This window comes from Camelus dromedarius, chromosome X, assembly GCF_036321535.1.
Source record: "Camelus dromedarius isolate mCamDro1 chromosome X, mCamDro1.pat, whole genome shotgun sequence".
Classification (NCBI taxonomy): domain Eukaryota; kingdom Metazoa; phylum Chordata; class Mammalia; order Artiodactyla; family Camelidae; genus Camelus; species Camelus dromedarius.
Window position 1 is genome coordinate 77,117,328 of NC_087472.1, and position 22,175 is coordinate 77,139,502.

A 22,175-nucleotide genomic window follows, 5' to 3' on the forward strand; every position below is an offset into this window, starting at 1 on the left:
CTCCCAGGGAATATAACAGCATCCATCAAGACAACACCAGAATATCATCCTCCTGGATCAACGTTCTGTATCACACAGAAGATCTTTCAAAGTGCGTCTGTGTTAGTTCAACATCTTTTCACAAAAAATAATTTCTACTAATAAAAAACATCAAATGTTCATTCATTTATTGATGGAAGTACTGGGGATTGAACCCAGGACATTGTACATATTAATCACCCACTCTACCTCCCCCACCAAAAAAATCAACTGTTAAAACACTTACAACCACAGGCTCAACTGGATTGTCACATTCTTCATCACAACCTCTTTCCTTACGTTTGTATGTTGACTTTCTGCACCAACTCATATTTCCCACTGAAAATAAAATATTGTGATTTGGAAAATGCATTTAGTAGAATAAATATACTTGAACACTTCCGTGCCCAAATGGTGATACACACTGATTTTTGAATATTGAAAATAGTTTGAAAATAAGTCTAAAAGTAATTTTATCCTGTGTGATTCCCAATCACACAAAATGTGGAAACTTGCAAAAGCAATTGTTTATGTCATGCCCAAGCTGACAGGAAAATCAACATAAGGCACCTGGGAAGAGAAGAGCACATTTCTGAAAGAGTTTCCTTTCACAAGTTGATTTACCATCATAGAGATATTTATGAAAATACCACTAGAGAAAACAGCTATTATCAAAAAGCCAAAAGACAACACGTATTGGTGAGGATGTGGAAAAAAGGAAACCCTTGCCCACTGTGGCTGGGAATGTAAATTGCTGCAGCCACTGTGGAAACCATAGAGGTGTCTCAAAAAACTACAAATAGAACTACCACAATGACTTAGCAATTCGAATCCTGAATATCTATTCAAAAGAAATAAAAACACTATTTCAAAAAGACACATGCACCCCAATGTTCATACCACTACTATTTACAACTGCCAAGATATGGAAGCAACCTAAATGTCCATCAACAGACAAAGGGATAAAGAAGATATTGGTATATACACACACACACACATACACAATGCAATACTACTCAGACATGAAGAATGAAACTTTGCCATTTGCAATAATATGGATGGGCTTGCACATGTTACGCTAAGTGAAATAAGTTAAACAATGAAAGGTAAATGCTGTATGACACCGCTTCTATGTGGAAACTAGAAAATAGAACTAGTCAATATTAAAAAAAAAAAAAAAAGCAGATTCACCAAAATAGAGAAAAACTACTGTTACTAGTGTGGAGAAGGAGTGGTAGATGGGCAATGTACAGGGGGAGGAGTAAGAGCTACAAATAATTAGCTATAAATTAAGCTACAAGGACATATTGTACAAAACGAGGAATACAGTCAATATTCTATAATAACTTTAAACACACTATAAATTTTAAAAATACGATTCACTGTACTTTACACCTATAACTTACCTAATACTGTGCATCCCCTATGCTTAAATTAAAAGAAAGAGAAATTACCACTAGAGAATTAATACTTGAGTAACTACCATTTTTGGCACACTCTCATTTATTAAGGTCTTTCTCGGTCCCCCTCAATCACATTTTATTGGAACACAAAGCCACACTTCTTTCACAAACGGTAACCGGCTATTTTTGCACTAAAACGGCAGGGTTGACTGGTGGCAATACAAACTCTGTGTAGCACTCTCTTATCTGGCACAATGCTCAATGCACTACAAATCTCAGGACATAGTCAAAACCACACATCTGTCTGTTTCTAGGCCTTTCCTTTACCATAACCTTGTCCCCTGTCACTACCCTGGGCCCCAGTGGCGACTTCGGATTCTCTGCACTGTCGGCACTTTCAGTGTCTCCGGGACACAGATTCCGCAAATAATGCCCTCAAGGCTCAACCCGTCTTCACCCGACTCCCTGCCGTCCGCCTCCCACTGTCCCCCTGTTCCCACTGCCACCTCGACAGCCATGGCGGCAGTGACACCTGTGAGAAGGACGACGACCTCGATAACCGTTCTCCTCCAAGGCCGCTGATCGCACCGCCAGAAGCCTGCTGACTCCCGCTCATACACACGCACACTTAAACTCCCGGCAGGACGGACCTGTGACCTAACAGGTGATCGCAGCCTAGTAGAAACAGCCTCCAGTCGGACAGCCCGGCACCCAGAACGCGTTGTACATGCTACACCCCGAGGACCGACGGAAAGGCGCATAGCCCTGAGCATTTGCAGTGTGTCTCCTGTGCCGCGTGGGCTGGTTTCCCCGCCCTCCACGGGACCCCACCAAGATTCCCAGATCTCTGCTCTGCGGACAGTTCGTGGTGCCTCCAGGGCTCAGATAACACAAATAACACCCCCAAGAGACATCCCATTTTCATCTGACCCCCACCCCTCAACGGCCCACCATCTTTCCTTATCCCAGCCCTGCCACCAGGACAGAAATGGCTGTTGCCACACCTGTGAGGACAACGACTTCAAGGACCCTCCTCCTCAGAGGCCACAGATCGCACAATGACCCCCCGCAGCCCCGATCCGTGCAAAGCCTGCTAGCTCCCCATCACACTCACGCACACTTAAACTCCCGGCAGGACGGATCTGTGGACCTACCAGGAGATCGCAGCCGAGTAGAAACAACCCAGACGGTGAGACGCGATGTGCACAGCTCCGCACCCAGAACGCGTTGCACACGCTGCACGCCGAGGGCCGATGGAAAGGCGGGCAGCCCCGGGCATGCGCACTGTGTCTTGCCTCAGCCGCGTGAGCCGGTTTCCCCGCCCTCTAGGGGCCCCCACCGAGATTCCTGGATCTGTGCTCTGTGGCACTTCTGGTGCCTTCAGGGCTCAGATATGCAAATAATGCCCCCAAGAGTCACCCCCTCCCCTCCCCTGCCCACCGTCCTCCCTTGTTCCAAGCCCACCACCAAGACCAGGCCTGTGGTGGCTGCCAGCAGAATGCCTGCTAAAACAGAAATGGCAATATACTCAATAGGATTTACACAACACCGAGAGTCATAACCTATTATTCAAAATGGCCAGCGTGTGACTAAAAATTACTCAAAATACTCCAAAACCGAAAGAAAAAAAAAAAAAAACAACCATATGACCCAGCAATTCCAATCGTCGACATATATCCAAAAGAAAAAAAAAAAAACTAACTCGAAAAGATACACGCACCCCAATGTTCAGAGCAGCGCTATTTACAACTGGGAAGATACGGAAGCAACCTGGTGTCCATCAACAAAGGGATACAGAAGTGGTACATATATACGATGGAATACTACTCAGCCATAAAAGAGAAGAAAATTTTCCGTTTGCAGCAACAGGGATGGGCTTGCAGCATATTGACCTAAGTGAAATCAGTTAAACATACAAAGACAAATACTGTATGATATCGCTTACATGTGGAATCTGAAAAATACAACCAGTAAATATAACAAAAAAGAAGCGGATTCACACATACAGCGAACAAACTACTGGCTACTTAGGAGAAGGAAGGGAGGAGGCGTAATATACTGGGGGAGGAGTAAGAACTACAAACTTGAGGTATAAAATAAACTACAGGGTTATATTGTACAACATGGCAAACATAGCCAATATTCCATAATAACTATAAACAGACTAAAACCTTTAAAAATGTGGATGACTATATTGTACACCTGTAACTCACCTAATATCGTACATCAACTATACTTAATTTAAAGGAAAAAGAAATTACCACTAGAGAGTTAATACTTGAGTAACTGCCATTTTTGGCACACTCATTTATTTAGTGCTTTCTCGGTTCCCCTCAATGAAGTTTTATTGGAACACAAAGCCACACTTGTTCGTTTACAAACTGTCTATGGCTATTTTTGTACTAAAACGGCAGCATTGAGTGGCGGTAGTAAAAACTCTGTGTATCACTCTCGTCCCTGGTACTCTGCTTAGGGCACTGCTAATTTCAGGCCACAATCAAAACCAAACGTCAGTCCATTTCTAGGCCTTTCTTTACTGGTAGCTTGCCCACTGCCCCCTGTCTGGGGTCCCATTGCCTACTTCAGATTCTCAGCTGTGTCCGCAGTTTTAGGGCCTCTGGGACCCAGATGCTTCAAATAATGACCCCAAGACTCACCCCATCTTCACCCGACTCCCTACCCTCCACCACCCACTGTTCCTCTATTCAAGCCGCCACCTCGAGATCCATGACCAACGTGACACCTGTGAGAAGGACAATGACCTCGAGGACCCTTCTCCAAGGCCACACATCGCACCGCCCGAAGCCCGCTGGCTCCCTCTTAGACGCACGCACACTTAAACTCCCGGCAGGACGGATCTGTGGACCTACCAGCTGACTGTAGCCGAGTAGAAACAGGCCAGACAGTGAAACACTAGGCGCACCATTCGGCACCCAGAATGCGCTGCACAGTCTACACGACGAGGGACGATGGGAGGTGAGCAGTAAAGAGCATGCGCCGTGTCTCTCTCCTGTGTCGCATTGGCCGGTTTCCCCGCCTCCCATGGGACCCCACCAGGATTCCTGGATCTCTGCTCTGTGGACAGTTCCTGGTACCTCTAGGGCTCAGATATGCAAATAACACCCCCAAGAGTCACCCCTCCCCTCCGCCACCCACCGTCCTCCTTTGTCCCAGCCCCACCATGAAGATGATGGCTGAGGTGGCTGCCAGTAGAATGCCTCCTGTAAGAGAATTGGCAAAACACTCCATAGGATTTACACAAGATCAAGAATCTCGTAACCTAATATTCACAGTGTCCAGTATATGATTAAAAATTACTCAGAATACTCAAAAAGCTAAAAACTGAACTACCACATGACCTAGCAATTCCACTCCTCCATATATATCCAGAAGAAACAAAAACAATAATTCAAAAAGATACACGCACCCCAATATTCATAGCAGCGCTATTTACAATTGCATAGAAATAGAAGCAACCTAAATGGCCACCAACAGATGATTGGATAATGAAGCTATTTTATATATATATATATATATAAAATATATAGTGTCTATACAGATAGACATAGATAGATCTATATACATACATATAGAATGGAATGTTACTCAGCCTTAAAACAGAACAAAATTTTGCCATTTGCAGCAACGTGGAGGAACTTGGAGGCGATTCTGTGTAATAAGTCAAACAGGGACAAATACTGTATAAAATCACTTATGTGTAGAAGCTAAAACATAAACCAGTGAATATAACCAAATACTAGAACCAGATATAGAGAACAAAATAGTGTTTACCAGTGGTAGGAGGGGCAAAATAGAAGTCAGACAGTAGGAGGAACACTCTGTTGGATGTAAGATATGCTCAAGGATGTACAACATGGGGAATAAGAGCCAATATTTTGTAATACCTGTAGGTGGAAAGTGACCTTTAAAATTGAAGTAAAAATACTGAAACTATGAAAAAAACCAGGGAAATCTAAGCTCACATGGGAAAGAAAATCAATGCAGAAAAGAATGAAATGCTGGGATTATCTGACAACATCCTCAAAGCAGCTAATGTAAAAATGCTTCAACAAAGCAATCATGCTCACGTTTGAAACAAATGTAAAAACAGAAATACTTAACACCAAAACACAGAGAGAGAGAGCTTATATTTCAAAAAACAAATGTAAATTTTAGAAGGTGAAAATATGATAACCAAATAAAAATCTCACTGCATGGGTTTAATAGCACAACGGAGATGAAAAGGTGAACTTGAAGACAGAACAACAGAAATTATTCAATCTGAACAATTCAGGAAAAAAATTGATTGAGAGAAAAATGAACTACATCTCAAGGACCTGTGGGAAAATACCAAAAGATGTATAATTTTTAAACAAAACATATATAATTTTCCTTCAGAAACCTAGGAAAAGTGAAAGAATATGGAAATTAAAAATAAAATTTTTCAAGTAACGATTGTTGAAAACTACACAAATTTGGCAAAAGACATAAACCTACAGATTCAGTAAGCTAAGCAAACACCAAACAAGTTAGACCCAGAGAAATCCATACCTGGCCATATTAGAATGAAACTGCTGGAAACTGAAGACAAAAAAAAAAAATCTTGAAAGCAGAGAGCAAAAAAAGGTGCATTACTTACAAGAGAACAAGGATTCAGTTGACTGCAGAATTCTTATCAGAAATCATGTAGGCAAGGAGGAAGTGTCTCAACATTTCTTTTAACTTTTCTTGCTTGAGTCATAGTCATTTTACAATGTTGTATCTATTTCCAGTGTAGAGCACAATTTTTCAGTTATACATGAATGTACATATATTCATTATCACATTTGTTTTTGCTGTGAGCTACCACAAGATCTTGTATATATTTCCCTGTGCTATACCTTATAATCTTGTTTATCTAGTTTACATGTGCCTGTAAGTATTGATAACTTTTGAACTCCCAGTTTATCCCTTCCCGCCCCCCAACCCTTGGCAACCATAAGTTTGTATTCTATGTCTATGAGTCTGTTTCTGTTTTGAATTTATGTTTTTGTTTTGTTTTGTTTAGATTCCACATATAAGTGATCTAATATGGTATTTTTCTTTCTCTTTCTGGCTTACTTCACTTAGAATGACATTCTCTAGGAAAATCCATGTTTCTGCAAATGGTGTTATGTTGTCGGTTTTTGTGGATGAATAGTATTCCATTGTATAAATATACCACTTCTTCTTTATCCAGTCATATATCAATGGACATTTAGGCTGCTTCCATGACTTGGCTATTGTAAATAGTGCTGCTATGAACATTGGGGTGCAGGTGTCTTTTTAAAGTAGGGTTCTTTCTGGATATATACCCAGGAGCAGGATTTCTAGGTCATATGGGAAGTCTACTCCTAGTCTTTTGACGAATCTCCATACTGTTTTCCACAGTGGCTACACCAAACTGCATTCCCAACAGCAGTGTAGGAGGGTTCCCATTTCTCCACAGCCTCTCCAGCATTTGTCATTTGTGGACTTTTGAATGATGGCCATTCTGGCTGTTGTTTTGATTTTCATTTCTCTGATAATTAGTGATATTGAGCATTTTTTCATGTGCCTATTGATCATTTGTATTTCTTCATTGGAGAATTGCTTGTTTAGGTCTTCTGCCCAATTTTGGATTGGGTTGTTTGTTTTCTTTTGTTTGTTTAAGTCGTATGAGCCACTTATATATTCTGGAGATCAAGCCTTTGTAGGTTTCATCTTTTGCAAAAATTTTCTCCCATTCGGTAGGTTGTCGTTTTGTTTTGCTTATGGTTTCCTTTGCTAAGCAGAAGCTTGTAAGTTTCATTAGGTCCCATTTATTTATTCTAGCTTTTATTTCTATTGCTTGGGTAGACTGCCCTGGGAGAACATTTTTGAGATGTCTGTGAGGTAATGTTTTGCCTAGGTTTTCTTCTGGGAAGTTTATTGTATCTTGTCTTATGTTCAAGTCTTTGATCCATTTTGAATTTAGTTTTGTGTGTGCTGTAAGGGGGTTTTCTACTTTCATTGATTGACATGCTGCTCTCCAGTTTTCCCAACACCATTTGCTGGAGACTATCTTTATTCCATAGTATACTCTCGCCTCCTTTGTCGAAGATTAGTTGACCAAAAGATTGTGGGTTCATTTCTGGGCTCTCTATTCTGTTCCATTGGTCCATATGACTGTTTCTGTACCAATAGCATGTTGTCTTGATGACTGTAGCTCTATAGTATTGTCTGAAGTCTGGGAGAGTTATTCCTCCAGCCTCTTTCTTTTTCTTCAGTAATGCTTTTGCAATTCTAGGTCTTTTGTGGTTCCATATACATTTTATTATGATTTGTTCTAGATCTGTGATATACATCCAGGGTAATTTGATAGGTATTGCATTAAATCTTTAGATTGCCTTGGGCAATATGACCATTTTAACAATATTGATACTTCCAATCCAAGAGCATGGGCTATCCTTCCATTTTTTAAAGTCTTCTTTAATTTCCTTCATCAGCGTTTTATAGTTCTCCATGTATAAGTCTTTCACCTCCTTGGTTAGATTTATTCCCAGGTATTTTATTGCTTTTGGTGCTATTTTAAAGGGGATTGTTTCTTTACTTTCTTTTCCTGTTGATTCATCATCAGTGCAAAGAAATGCAACTGATTTTTGAACGTTAATCTTGTAACCTGCTGCCTTGTTGAATTCTTTGATTAGCTCTAGTAGTTTTTTTGTGGACTTTTTAATGTTTTCTATATATAGTATCACATCATCTGCATATAGTGACACTTTTACCTCTTCTTTTCTGATTTGGATCCCTTTTATTTCTCTCTCTTGCCTGATTGCTGTCACTAGGACTTCCAAGACTATGTTAAATAGGAGTGGTGATAGTGGGCAGCCTTGTCTTGTCCCAGATTTTAGAGGGAAGCTTTTGAGTTTTTCACCATTGAGTACTATGCTGGCTGTAGGTTGTCATATATAACTTTTATTGCATTGAGATGTGTTCCCTCTATACCCACTTTGGTGAGAGTTTTTATCATAAATGGGTGTTGAATTTTATCAAATGCTTTTTCTGCATCTATTGAGACAATCCTGTGTTTTTTGTCCTTTCTCTTGTTGATGTGATGTATGACATTGATTGATTTGCATATGTTGAACCACCCTTGTGTCCCTGGAATGAACCCCACTTGATCACAATGTATAATCTTTTTTATGTGCTGTTGGATTCTATTTGCTAATATTTTGGTAATGATTTTTGCATCTATGTTCATCAGTGATATTGGTATGTAATTCCCTTTTTTGGTAGTGTCTTTGCCTGGTTTTGGTATCAGGGTGATGGTGGCTTCATAGAATGAATTTGGGAATACTCCCTCCTTTTCAATCTCCTGGAAGAGTTTGAGAAGGACTGGTATGAGTTCTTCTTTGTATGACTGGTAGAATCCCCTGGTAAAGCCGTCCATTTTTGGACTTCTGTTTGTAGGGCAGTTTTTTATTGCAAATTTGATTTCATTTCTAGTGATTGGTTTGTTCAAGTGGTCAGTTTCTTCTTGATTCACTCTTGATGGACTGTATGTTTTCAGAAACTTTTCTTTCTCCTCTAGGTTATCCATTTTGTTTCCATATACTTTTTCATAATATTCTCATATGATATTCTGTATTTCTATGTTATTTGCTTATTTGTGCTCTCTTTTTTTACTTCTTTGTGAGTTTGGCCAGAGGTTTGTCAATTTTACTTACTTTTTCAAAAAACCAGCTTGTTGGGTTTTTTTTTCTCTTTTTTTAATCTCTATTTTATTTATTTGCTCCCTGATCTTTATTATTTCCTTCCTTCTGCTGACTTTTGGGGTTTTTTCCTCTTCTTTTTCTAATTCTTTTAGCTGGTGTGTTAGATTGTTTATTTGAGTTTGTTCTTCTTTTTTGAGGAAGGCCTGTAATTCTATAAACTTCCCTATTAGCACTACCTTTGCTGTGTCCCATAAATTTTGTGTAGTTGTGTTTTCATTTTCATTTGTCTCAAGGTATTTTTCACTTTCAAATTTGATTTCCTCATTGACCCACTGGTTTTTTCATAGCATGTTCTTTAATCTCCATGCTTTCCTTTTTTTCTCCTTTGTTTCTTTGTAGTTGAGTTCTAGTTTCATTGCATTGTGCTCACTAAAGATGCTTGAGATAATTTCTGTTTTCTTTAAATTATTGAGGCTTCTTTTCTGCCTGAGTACATGATCGATCCTAGAGAATATTCCATGTGCACTTGAAAAGAATGTATATCTTATTTCGGGGGAGTGTAATGCTTTGAAAATATTCACCAAATCTAATTTTTCTATCGTATCATTTAACTTCTCTGATGCCTTATTTATTTTCTGTCTGAAAGATCTCTCTAGTGATATTAATGTGGTGTTAAATTCTATGACACTGATTGTATTCCCATCATTTTCCCATTTTAGTTCTGTTAGTACTTGTTTTATTTACTTAGGTACTCCTATATTGGGTGCATGTATATTTATGAATGTAATATCATCATCCTGTATAACTCCTTTAATCATTATAAAATGTCCTTCTTTATCTTTCTTTATGGCCTTTGTTTTAAAGTCCATTTTGTCTGAAATCAGTACTGCTACACCTGCTTTATTGGCTCTTCCATTTCCATAGAATATTCTTTTCAATCCTTTTGCTCTCAATCTGTATGTGTCCTTCTCCCTAAAGTGGGTCTCTTGTATGCAGCATATTGATGGTTCTTGCTTTACTATCCAGTCTGCCACTCTGTGTATTTTGACTAGAGCATTTAGTCCATTAACATTTACAGTAATTAATGATAGATGTGTGTATATTGTCTTTTTGAACTTATTTTTGCAGTTGATTTGATATTTCCTCTTTGTTCCCTTCTTCTTCTTTTTTTTTTTTTTTTTTGTTGTTTGGTAATTTTCCTTTGTATTATCATGGATTTTATTTAGTTTCTGTGACTCCCTTGTAAGTTTTTGGCTTGTGGTTACCCTTTTTTGTAAGTCTATTAGTCCATTACTATAACTGTTTCTATTAAACAGATAGTAACATGATCTCAAGAACAAAAAATTTTAAAAAGAAAGAAATATACTCTATATTTTCTTGCTTCCCTCTCACACTCTTAGTGATTTAGATATTTATTCTATTTCTAATTCATGGTAGTTATCACCTTTCCAGTTATGAGTTTCTCATTTCTGTAGCATCCTGCTTCTTTTCTATTTAGAGTAGACCTTCCATTATTTCTTTTAGCATGGGTTTAGTGTTGCTAAACTCTTGTAGTTTTTGCTTGTCGGTGAAATTCTTTATGTCTCCTTCTATCCTAAATGATAGCCTTGCTGGATAGAGTATCCTAGGCTGCATCTTTTTTTCATTCAGGACTTTGAATATATCTTGCCACTCCCTTCTGGCCTGCAGTGTTTGTGTAGAGAAATCAGCTGAAAGCCTTATGGGGGTTCCCTTGTAATTCACTCTTTGTTTATCTCTTGCTGCCTTAAGGATTATTTTGTTATCCTTGACTCTGGCCATCTTGATTATGATATATCTTGCTTATGATATATCTTGCTATGGGTCTGTTTGGGTTCTTCCTGTTTGGGACCCTCTGAGCTTCCTGTACTTGGATATCTGATTCCTTCTTTAAGTTTGGGAAGTTTTCAGTCATGATTTCTTCAAATACCTTCTCAATCCCCTTTGCTCTCTCTTCCCCATCTGGAAACCCTATTATTTGTTGATTGTCATGCTTTATATTATCCTTTAGGCCCCTTATATTGTTTTCATTGATTTTTATTTTTCTCTCAGCTGTTCTGATTGGGTGCTTTCTGTTAACCTGCCTTCTAGGTCACTTATTCATTCCTCTGCCTCATGTAACCTGCTTTGTACAGCCTTTAGATCAGCCTTCATCTCAGCAAATGAGTTTACCAATTCTACTTGGTTCTTCTTTATAGCTTCAATTTCATTTTGACATATGTTATATCTCTAAACCCTATCTCTTTTAGTTCTGTCAGTAATTTGATCACTCCTTTTTTGAAATCTTGATCTAGTAGGCCATCAATGTCTATATTATTGATAGTTCTTTCAGGGGATTTCTCTTGCTGTTTTAATTGGGAGTGGTTCCTCTGCTTCTTGATCTTGCTTATCTCTCTCTGGCACTGTGGCTTATGCAGTATCAGTTATCTATTGTGGTCCTTAAGGAGTTTATTTGTTTATCTTTGTCATGCCTATGCAGGAATAAAATTTTTTAAAAAGAGAGAATTTTAAAAGAAGTGAGAAAGAAAGGTTTGAAAACAGTGTATAATCAATAATAGAAGAGCTAGTTGAATCAGAATAGCACTCGAGTTGAGACGTCTTAAAAAAGAGGGGGATGTGTTCTCATGGAGACTGTGCACTCTTAATGATTTTATCATGATGTCTTTCTATCTTTGCCCTGTTTCACGAACTCAGCTTCCTGCTTCCAGAGGCCCTCCATTGGCACCCCTCATCTGTGCTGCTCCCACTGCCTGTCGGCAAGCAGATCACACCCCCTCCCAACACTGCACTCAGGTGGTGTGCTCTTACATGGTGGGCAGGCAGGTCACTCCCCCTCCTAATGACGTGATCAAATGCAGTGTTGAGGCGAGGTAGGTGGGCAAATCTCACCCCCTTCCAGCACCACAATCAAGTTCTGTGCTCCTACCAGGAAGGCAGGTAGCCACCAGGCCTCTCCTGGCACGCAGTCACTCCCCTGCTCTGGGCAGCTGCCCGTTCCACCTCGGGTCCACCATCTATACATGGGCTTGGAGAAGATGGAGGAAAAGCCCTGTCCCTGCTCCAAGCCAAAACTCAGCTCCCTGTTTGTCTTGGCAGAACAAGTTCTCTGAGGTACCAGGGCAAAAAGATCCTATATGCCTCGGGCTTTAAACAAGTCTCATTCTCGCCTTTGAGGCTGCTAAACTCTTAAATACAGATTCAGGTTTTGACCACATTCCCACCTGAGTGATAAGCCCCAGCGGATATGGGGGCAGTGGCTGAGTTCTGCCTCTCCTCTCCTGAAAACTTAACATGGGTTTTCAGAGATAGCGGTATGGCCCCTATTCCCCCCAGCATATATCAGCCATTTTTCTTTCATATTTTATGGAGGGCTCAGTATATTTTGCCCTGTGTACACACTCATCCAAGGTGCACAGCACCTTGCATTCCACTGGGATTGCCTCTGTGCAGCCCGCCCTACTCTGCTTCCCAGCTCAGGCAGCCTATCCCGTCCCCCACCTGCCACTTTGACTATAGGGCTGGGAGTTGCGAAGATCCTCTGTGCCTGTTTAACTTAGTTCTATCGATCAAGGGGTACTCCATACAGATCTGAGCCCCAAGGGTTTCCCTTCCATCCAGCTGACCTCTCCGTTGGAGAGGGGTGAGACCCAATGAACGAGCACTATACATCCTTTGCCACTCCCTCCTCGTGGGACCGATCCTGTACTTTTTTGCTTTTTCTTCTTTCCTTTTCTCCTACCAGATTCGTGGTGTCTTTGTCTTTTCAAGAGGGCAATATTCTGTCTGAGTGCAGCAGGTGCTCTGATTGGCTGGGTGGTTCCGTGGATGTGGCTTTTGGTGTATTTGTGGGAGAGGGTGAGCTGTGAGCGTCCTTCTACTCCACCATCTTGCCCTCCTCTCTCAACATTTTTTAAATGCTGAAAGTAATGAAATCTCAACCCCAAATTCTTCATCTAGCAAAATATTTTTCAAGAAAGCGCATGTTTAAAAAAAAGTGCAGAAGAAGAAAAAGAAGAAGAATGTGTGGTTAGCAGACCTGAAAGAATTGCATCCAGAATCCTTCAGCCAGAAGGGAAATGATACAACAAGGAAACTTGGAACATTATTAAGGAAGCAAGCACTGCAATGAAATTGGTAGGTATTTGGCCACATATACTAGACTAGGCTTCTCTTTTTGAAGTAATTAGAAATATATTTGAGGGGGAGGGTACACTCAAGTGGTGGACTGCATGCTTAGCAAGCATGAGGTCCTGGGTTTAATCCACAGAACCTCCTCCAAAAAACACAGAAATAAGAAACATAATTACTTCCCCCTCCCAAAAAAACCCACACAAAAACTAACTAAATAAATAAATACAATATATTTTAGGATTGAAAGGAAAAATTTAAACATTATCTGATGGGATTTCAATGTATATCATTGTAATATATAAGACAGCTATAACATAAAAAGTGGGAGAATAAAGGGACCTATATGGTGGTACGATATCTACTTCCCTGTGAAATGGTGAGATGTCAATTCTCAGTAGTCTATGAATAGTTAAGTATGAATATTTCAATACCTAGATGAATCACTTTTAAAAATATACAGAGATGAAGTTAAAAACACAATAGATATGTATTCTGGTCAAGATGATGCAGTGGCAGGAGCACGAGCTTGCCTCTCCTCGCAACTAGAAAGAAACCGCAAATGACTGTTTGAAAACTACTGAAAAAAACAAGACTGGAACCTAGAAAAGAAGACCACCTTCAACTGGAAACATAAAGAGAGAACGACAGCAGGATGTTACAAGGGGCATCCTCTCGATCTAATTGGGCCCCATATCTGCCAGCTTGGCAACCCACAAGCTGAGGGATAATTAAGTTACAGAAGCACTCCCACAGGAGTGAGAGTTCTAAGCCCCATGTCAGGCTTCACAGCCCAGGATTCTGGCATTGAGAGGAGAAGGAGACCCTAGGACAACCTGTTTTGAAGACCAGTGGGGCATACATTCAGGAGATGCTGTGACTGGGGTAAACACAGATTTCACTCTCTTGGGAAGTGAACACAGAATCTGGCATATGCTAGGTCCAAAGGCAGAGGCAGTGATTTCATAGGAACATGGGCCAGGCCTGCTGGCTGGTTTGGAAAAGTCTCCTGGGGACATAGGAATGGCTGCGGCTCACCAAGTGCACATAAAAGCTGGTGACGGATATTTCATAAGTGTTCATCTACATGACCTGTCCTGGAGGCTGACATCTTGATTGGATCATTAGCACCAAGACCTAGCCCCACTCAACAGCCTGTAGGGAAGCCTCAGGCCAAACAACATACACGGCAGAAACACACCTCCACCCATCAGCCCACTTCTTAAGCAATAAACTTTTCTAGACAGGGTCTTAAGCACCAAAGGTCCAGGACCAAGCTTCCCACAACAGTGGGCAGGCTCCTTCTGCCAGGAATCCTGCATAAGACTGTACTCTAGGCTCATCCGCCAGGGGAAGATACCAGAAATAAGAAAACAACAATCCCAAAGCCTGTGGGAGGAAGCCACAAACACAGGCCAAACTCTACAATCGGACCGGCTGGACACTGGCCCGTGGGTTCCAAGAGAGGAGTGTACTGGTGGGACGTATAGGACATCTCCAACAGAGGGCCACTTCTCCAACATCGAGAAATGTAACTAACTTACCTAAAAATACAAATAGAAAGACAGACAACATGAGGCAGCAGAGGAATATCTCCCAGGCCAAGGCACAAGATAAAATCCCAGAAGAAATAAGTGATGAGGACACACACAATTATCTGAGAAACAGTTTAAAGTAATGATGGCCAAGATGTTTAGAAAACTCAAGAGGAGTATACATGCACAGAGTGAAGTTTTTCTCAGAGTTGGAAAATATAAAGAATACCCAAACAGAGTTGAAGAATAAAATCACTGAAATGAACAATACACTCCAAGGAACCAAGAAAAGACTAAATGAAGCAGAAGAAAGGATCGGTCAGCTAGAAGACAGATTAGTGGAAATCACTACTGTAGAACAGAAAACAGAACAAAGAATGAAAAGAAATGAGGGTAGTTTAAGAGGACTCTGGGACAGTATGAAGCACTCTAATATTCACATTATAGGGGTCCCAGAAAGATGAGAGCGAGAAAGGACCGGAGAAATTTTGGAGAAATAATAACAGAAAACTTCACCAACTTGGGAAAGGAAACAGTCACCCGAGTCCAGGAAGCACAGAGAGTACCACACAGAATCAACCCAAAGAGGAACACACATACTCATCAAATTGACAACAATTAAGGATAAGGAGAAAATAATAAAATTAGCAAGAGAAAAGCAATGAATAACATGGAAGGGAACTCCCATAAGGTTATCAGCTGATTTTTCAGCAGAAACTCTACAAGCCAGAAGGGAGAGGCATGATATATTTAAAGTGATGCAAGGGGGAAATTTACAGCCAAGAATACATTATCCAGCAAGGCTCTCATTCAGACTTGATGGAGAAATCAAAAGCTTCACACATAAACGAAAGCTAAAACATTTCAGCACCACCAAACCAGCTTTACAACAAATGTTAAAAGGCCTTCTCTATTCATCAAACCATGAGGAAACACAACAAACGGAAGAAAGAGGAGAAAAAGAGAACTACAAAAGATTGCTTTGGCTGTCTGGGGTCTTTGTGGTTCCTTATAAACTTAGGAATCGTTTGTTCTAGTTCTACGAGGAATGTCACGAGTATTTTGATGGGGGTTGCGATGGATCTGCAGATTGCCTTCAGTAGTGTGGGCATTTTCATAGTGTGGATTCTTCCAATCCAAGAGCACAAGAAACCTTTCCATTTCTTTGTGTCATTTCAGTTTTTGGAGTATAGGTAAGTTTTTTTCTAGGTATTTTCTTGTTTTTGATGTAATGGAAATGTCAAAGCCAGTTATAAAATTCTACTTTTTGAATTGAAAAAAAAAAGTGAATGAAGGGCTGCAAATGGAAAAATAGCCTTCTTTTTAATGTTTCAGTTGTATTCCATTACATATATACATAGATATGCTGCATCTTCATTATCTGTTCAACTATTCATGTGCACTTAGGATTCCACCATATCTTGGCAATTATAAAAAACGCTGCTGTTAATACTAGGGCGTATGTATCTTTTCAAATTAATTCTTCTTTTGTGGTTGGCTTTATTCCTTTGATAACTATGTACGTTTAAAACGCTAAAGCTCTGGCTCTTCCTTAGGCAGCAGCCAAGGCAGGACAAGAGGACCTGGTGCAGCAGGAGATCCACCAGGACTGGGTGAACCGGGAGTACATTGAGGTCATCACCAGCAGCATCAAGAAACTCGCAGACTCTCTCAACTCGTTCGATATGCCTTGCTGTTCAAGACTAGCAACACTAAACAAGAGATTGACAGCTCTTCAATGGAAAAATAAGTATGTTCAAGCCTGGGTGACAAAAGGTGAGACCCTCACGTAGAATCGTGCCACACTGCTGCTGGGAATTTGCTTCTACAGAACACAGGCCCACGTGGGAAAGGCCCCAACAGCCTTCAGCTCCTTCCTCTCTCCTTACAGGACAACGGGCTTCTTCTTGTTTTTCTTTTTTTCAAAACAGTGGCCTTTGGGCTCTGCTATGTACACCCAGGAGCGTGAGGTGGCACGTTGGGAGAGGACCAGGGGAACTCTCGGCAACAATGTTAGGCGTTTTTACCTTTTCGGAAACATTTTGCAGAACTACTTGTCAACGTATTTGAGGCGCGAAGAGCCAAAAGCTTGAGGCTCTGCCACGGTCCTCCCCACCTCTCTCTCTCCCTTTCCTTGCAGCTCTCATCGCCTCTGCATTAACTCTACAGTCTTTGTCTCCTCCTCACCTTTGGCTGGGGTGGGAAGCAGTCCTGGCTGAGACGCTCACACCCCGGCAAGGTGGCTGCCAGAGAATGTTGGTGCTAACACACCAGTTTCTTGTCCTTTGCGGGAGGTCAAGTCCAGGCTTCCACTTGGCTTGCAAAGGGACATTTTCAGAGTTATCTTTCTGTCATTTGGGGTGTCTTTGCCTCTCTTATTTCCCTAATAAACCCTGAAACTTGATTAAAAAAAAAAAGCTAAAGTACTAAACGTTCTTGGAAACAATGAAGAGTACATATATGGAAATTCAAAAATCTATGTGCAGTAAAAAAATGATCTATCAAACCATGAAACACACGGAAGAAACTGCAAAGACATATTACTAAATGAAAGAAGCCAGTCTGAAAAAGCTACAACCTGTACCTTTCCAACAAAATGACATTCTGGAAAAGGCACAGCTACAGAAACAATGAAAAGATCGTGGTTTCCAGGGGCTTAGGGAGAGGGAGGCAAAGAGGAATGAATAGATGGAGCAGAAGGGATTTTAGGGCAATGAAATTTCTCTGTATGATACTATAGAGGTGGCTACACGTCATTCTGCATTTGTCAAAACCCATAGATTGTACAACATCAAGAGTGAACCCTAATATAAACTATGGAATTTGGTTGATAATAATGTGCCCATGATGGTTCAATTATATGAAATACGCCACACTGATGAGGGATGTTGACGGTAGGGGAGTACATATGTGTGACTGGGGAGGGCTGTGTGCAAACTCCCTGTATTTTCTGCTCAATTCTGTGAACCTGAAACTACTGTAAAAGAATAAAGTCTATTAAATAGAAATTTTAAAAAAGAACTCCATCTTAGCTGAATAAAATAACTTGATTTTTTTAAAAAAGAAATTAAATTTAAAATTTTAGAAAAACATCAAATTACAACTAAAGTCATCATATACACCATCAGTTCTGTACTCAAACACTTCAGGAGCTTGTGCGCTCCTGAATAAGGAAAAGAGCAAGGCTCTGCATTTAGAACTGGAACCCCCAAATCTGCTTCTTACTGAAGTCAGAGATTCTCAATTTTGTCAAAACTCTGCCTTATCCTCTTTGTGAGGATTTGATGACGTCATACATGTACAGAAAGTAGCACAAAGAAATGGCTAACAGATGGTACGTACTCTATAAATGTGAGTTTTTATAGTAAAACCTATTATTAGATAAAAGAACTCAATAAATGAAGCTATAGTCAGCCGTTTGTGACCATACAGCACAGCTCAAAAGCATCTAAGGGAAGTTAGTGAGAGTGCCGACCTCTTTTTTTATGGTTTCATTTTTTATTTTTCATTGGAGTATATAGTTAACTTCCAATGTTGTGTTAGTTTCTGTTGTACAGCAAAGTGATTCAGTTGTATTTTTGCAGATTCTTTTCCATTTTAGCTTATTACAAGATATTGAATATACTTTCCTGTGCTATAAAGGTCCTTGTTATTTATCTAGTTTACACATAGTAGTGTGTATGTATTAATCCCAAACTCCAGTTTATCCCTCCCACGCCATCCCCTTTGGTAACCATAGTTTTCCTACATCTATGAGTCTATTTCTGGTTTACAAATAAGTTCATTTGTACCTTTTTTTAAGATTCCAGATGAAAGTGATATGTGATATTCGTCTTTCTCTGAAAGACTTACTTCACTTTGCAGAACAATCTCTAGGTCCATCTGTGTTGTAGAGTGATAACTTGTAACTTTCTGTGTACAGAAGATCAGTGTCAGCACAGAAACAGGAGCAGGTAGCTTTTAGAGTGACAGCATCATTAGAGGCATCTTGCAGGGGAGATGGGCACCTCCCAAAGCTGGAAGAGATGGGAACATGCAGATGCGCCTTCTGTCTCTGCCTTTTCAGCAGGGATCCAATCTTAAGAGAGAGAAGCAATCCAGAAACAAGTGATCACAAGAAAGCCTGGCCCTACATTACTCACAGCCTTGCAGCTCCAGAGAACAGAAAAAGAGATTTTACACCCCAAGCCTGTGTGAAGCTAGCATAAACTTGATACTAAGTCCCAGAAAGAGAGTAGATAAAATAAAAGTATAGGCTAGTGTCACTCATGCGAATATACATAAAAATCCTAAACAAATTATTAGGGCATAGATTACTCATGACCAAAGTGTCTTTACCTTAGGAATATAACGTTGGCTTAAAACATGGAAACGTACCGCTGTAATTCAACACATTAACTGACTGACAGAGAGAAAAAAATCTTATGATCTCAATAAATGTACTTCTAGTGTTTGATCAAATTCGACATATATTCAAGATGAATACTCTAAGCAAACTAAGAATAAATGAATTTACTCTGATAAAGTGTATCTGCCGAAAAAGGCACATTAAACATCATGGTGAAATGTTGAAAATTTTCCATTTCTCATCAGGGCTAAGGCAAGGATGTCCACTATCACCAGTTCTATTGACCGTAATTGTAGTGGAGGGTCTGCCCGATGACATAAAATGAGAAAAGGAAATAACAGCTATAATGTTTACAATGGCAGGAACAAAACTGTTATTCTTATTCAAAGATGATATGATTTGCATGTTGAAAATTACATAAAGATAAACCTTAGGAATTAAACATACTTAGCAAGATTGCTGGGTAGAAAAAAAAGCAATATACAAAAATTATGTCTCTCTACACTAGATCAAACAAAATATAAAATTTCCAAAACAGGAACAATTTTCAACAGCATCAAATACCTAGGAATAAATTTAACAAAAGATGTGCAAGAATTCTTTGGGCAAAACTGCAAAACTTTATTGAGAGAACTTGAACAGGTACATTTCCAACACAATAACAGCCTACATGGTTACAGCTTGTCTTCAATTAAACCTGTGGTTTCCCTTCACCTGTAAGATAACATAACATTTGGATATATTAGTTAAAATTTTGTTAGATGGCACTAAAGCATACAGAGGACACTACAGTTTCAGTTTTATAACATGGACTAAAACCAGAACCCTAAGGGTGACCCTTGGCTTATATCCAGTTAAACCTCTGCAGAGACTCTGAAGGTAGACTTTCAGACACATTAACAGTATTTGCTAAACACATCACTCTTTCTAGTGGTACAGAGAAACAAGTCGACTGTTCAACTTCAGAACTCACTGAACCCAATGCTTCTGTTGCGAGGTAGTTTTAAGTGGAAAGCAACATTTTTTTAATACTTTTGGTAAAAATCAAAACCAGTGAAACACCTAGGAAACAGAAGGAATTTTTAAAATTTCATATAAATGCGTTGACTTGAATAACATTCTGAATATAGGATATCTAAAACAGTAACATCACACTTAGAATTGCTTAAATGAAATAAAGAGAAAGGCTAGTATTGCATTTGTTTCGGCTCCGTCTGTGGAAAAGTGCAAAACTGTTTCTAGGAGCTAGCGTAAGTCACCCTTATGTGGTAGTAGGTTAACCATTTGTCCCTGTTTTCATCCATACTCCTGCTGTAATTATGAACGGTGGCTCTTTACATTCTTAAAAGCACTCCAGTTTGTATAATGTATCAAATAGTTCCACTAGTTTTAAGTCAGTACCATCAAAGGTAACATCAAATTGTGAAGGAAAATAGTACCGTTTCTCGTGGGGTGGAAAAAAGGGGGAAAAACCTGGAAAGCCATATGTACACATAGAAAGGTAAAGAGAGACAGATAATATACTCCATATCTGCTTGCGTCTTTTTGGTGTTCCTTATTAGGTATACTTGGCCTTCTGTCTACTCTCTGCAAGACTCTCTAAACTAGTGGATCTTCTACTCACAAATATTTTCTAAAAGAGCAAGCTCTTTGATTTGTTGATTACTTGGATTATTTTTCCTTTTCCTAATGCTCACACTTTAAGCATTTTCTTAAGACTCTCTTTCCTTTTCCCTTAGGTCTACACGTTTTTGACCTTTGATTATTTTTTATATTGGACACACATGTAATTTATAATCTTTTCCTTTTTTAATAGCATATGTATTGAAGGCTATGATCTTCCCATGAGTATATTTTAACCATATTCAATAGGTTCCTGAAAGTAGCCTGAAAACTATCTTTTAATGTAAAGAGTTTGGAATGGGCCAGGAATGTAATGAAAGGTAATTTACTTCCTAAACATCAAGTGCTTCCTTTAAATTCAGAAGCTATGTAATTAATAGTTGGTAATCTGCAAAACACACACGTAAGACACACTTAACTTGATTACTCAGGAAGTACTTCAGTTATGGTCTTTGCATTTCAATCTTACCAACCTGATACCTCGGGACACAAAATTTTCATGCCACATGTCACATGGTTAGAGATGATTATATCATAGTGCCTGCATTTTCTTAGGAAGACTGGCTCATTAAGACTGACAGTGGACAGTGGGATAGAAAGTGTGCTAAGCATATGCATCCTGCACCCGCCTTGAGCATCACTGACTATCTGCACTTTCTCTACCTGATCAGACATAGAGACTAGAAACTAGATTGTCTCTTGAAAGTTTAGTAATTAGTCATTTGAGGCTTCATTTGGGGAAGGATTTAAAATGCAACTGTTCACATTTTTGTCCATTATATATCAATAAAAACTGGAAGGAAAAAAAGACAAAATGCAATTGTTGAGAGCCAGAGATTTCAGAATTTGGCGGAATCTGAGGATGGGCATTCACAACTCCTACAGAAAAACAACCGTCAAGCAAAGTGTTCCTTTTCTTAGTAGTGAGGAAACGTCCACTCAGGTGTTGTAACTTGACTCAGGTCAGAGTTTGATGATTTATCATAAATAAAATCATGTATCTTCGTGTTCAATGCAACAGAAACAGTATGCAAAAATCAGACCTGAAAATGATTTTTAAATATCTGATTTGAATTCACTATTTTTATAAGAGCAAAGATGGGTTTAGAAGTTAAGGGATTGGCCCAGAGTCACAGAAATTGGGTTAGAGCTGGTACTGGAACCTACTTCAAGGCTTCAGCATATGTCATACAAACTGATGTGTGTTACAAATGCACTACGTGTATGTTAAACGCAGAACTCTACAAAAGCATGTGAAATTTAACAACTGTTGGTTAAAGGACTCATACTTAAAAGTAAGAAAATATTTTCATCTTTTATAATCCAGTATGGCTTTAACAAATTTGTTTCTATACCTGATAGTCCAGTAAGTCAGGCACTTAAGGTCGAAACTACATTTCAAATCACC